The sequence below is a fragment of the Solanum lycopersicum genome, chromosome 11, assembly GCF_036512215.1.
Source record: "Solanum lycopersicum chromosome 11, SLM_r2.1".
NCBI lineage: Eukaryota > Viridiplantae > Streptophyta > Magnoliopsida > Solanales > Solanaceae > Solanum > Solanum lycopersicum.
The window spans coordinates 24,477,997-24,479,884 of record NC_090810.1 but is presented as its reverse complement, the minus strand read 5'-3'; the positions used below and the strand labels follow the sequence as shown (position 1 = coordinate 24,479,884).

General features: G+C 30.9%; 1 pseudogene; it reads left to right on the top strand.

Annotated features, from left to right (window-relative positions):
* The first annotated feature begins 534 nt into the window (after window positions 1–534).
* On the top strand, window positions 535–1,233 carry LOC138339648 (defensin-like protein; annotated as a pseudogene).
* The last annotated feature ends 655 nt before the right edge of the window (window positions 1,234–1,888 follow it).

Here is a 1,888-nt window from a genome sequence, read left to right as displayed (position 1 = left end):
TTTTGAGCTCTAATTTGCACAAATATTGTTGGACAACAATTTTTAATATAGAGAACAATTATTATTGAAAGAAAGGAGTTACTCATTTAATTAACTATCTGAAATTTTACCTTATTGGTGAGAGTTCAATTCCCACCTAAAATTCCATTTTCCTTTCTCTATCCCCAAGGAGGAACATTTGTTTAAAAGAATAAATCACACGGAATATTTGACAATCACATTGAAACATGATTAAATTCATATTCACGGAGAAAGGTCCAAAAAATAAATTGCGATTTTTTTATCGCTGATGATTCAATTCTCTACTAACCTACCCTATTTTATTTTATTTTGAAAAAGAAAAGAAATGAGAAGTATGAAGAACATGTTTATTGTATTTATGACCTACCAACAACCACTTCATATATTATTGGTTGATTGAATTTTAACTTTTTTGGTTTTACTCGTATAATTTTACTGCCTATACTTCGGTTGTGTTACTTGTTTATTCATAACTCTATATTGCATTCTTTTTCACTTATCAAAAAAGAGACTATGGCTCGTTCCATTTGCTTCATGGCACTTGTGGTCTTGGCAATGATGCTCTTTGTTTCTTATGGTTTGTCTTCATCATTTATTCCTCTTGAACCTCATCAAATGAAATAGTGTGTAAAATTACTTTCTTTTTCTCAAAATATTAGCTATTCCCTCTGTCCCAATTTATATCTATTAGTTTGACTTGATAAAAAGTTAAGAAAGAAAGAACAATTTTTGAAATTTGTAATCTAAAATAAGTCATAAATATTTGTGTTGTTAGACATTATTTATTTAAGGATAAAGTGATATTTATAGCTAAACTGTTACTAAACATATAAATATATCATTATTTTTGAGCTGGCTATAAAGAAAAATAATTTCTCTCCTATTCTAACATTTGTAACTATTTGAGAATGACTCTATACAAGCTCAGCACATGTACAAATCAACAAGCCAAACCTTCAAAGGATTATGCTTTACCGATTCATCATGTAGACAGGCTTGTGACAGAGGAGTGTACAGGTGGACATTGTAGCAAACTTCAAAGAAAGTGCCTATGCACTAAGGTTTGTGTATTTGAAAAAGATTCAAATGAAGTTAAAACAACTTTGGGTGGGGAAGCAAAAACTCTTAGTGAAGCTGTGCTTGAAGAAGAGAGTACGATAGAGTAATTAAGGTTTTGAGTGTCAAAAACAAAATTAACAAATTGTTGCCTTTTATTAAAAGGGTAGCTTCTAATGCTGTGTTATTGTCCTTTAATAGCCATTTGGTACATTAAATAAGTTGTGACATGTCATTTATCCTTTTGGAATCATGTATCAACTTAGTGTATGTTTTAATGAAAAATGATCGACTACTGTCTTTAATTTTATGTATAAATTATTTATTATATTTATTTTATCACTTTCTGTTATGTTAGTGAAAAACTTACAAGATAATAAAATTGTAAGATTACAATTGAAAATAAAATGAAGAAAGTAATCTTTTCAGGCTGAGGCGCGGATATCTCGCTCTCTTTAAGGAGATTCAAGCCCACTGCAGCAAATGTTTTCACCGATCCAGCAGTAGTCCTCTTTGACTTGTCCCCTCCAGGATACAACAGTCTTCACAAAGTATAACTCAACAACTCTGGACAAGAGTTGAGTCCAAAGCTCCACAAAGAAGAACACCTCCATTCAACTAATAAGAACTCTCTTTTAGACTAACTCTTTCACTCTTTGTTTTCTCTTGTGTTTTTTGTGTGTCTCTAAAACCAAATGAAGACTTCCACTATTTATACTACAAGAAGTCTTCCTAGCAATGAATAGGAAGATAATAGAGGTAGTAAATAGTGAAGATAATGGTCTTAGGAGTTTCATAGGTTACAATGGGA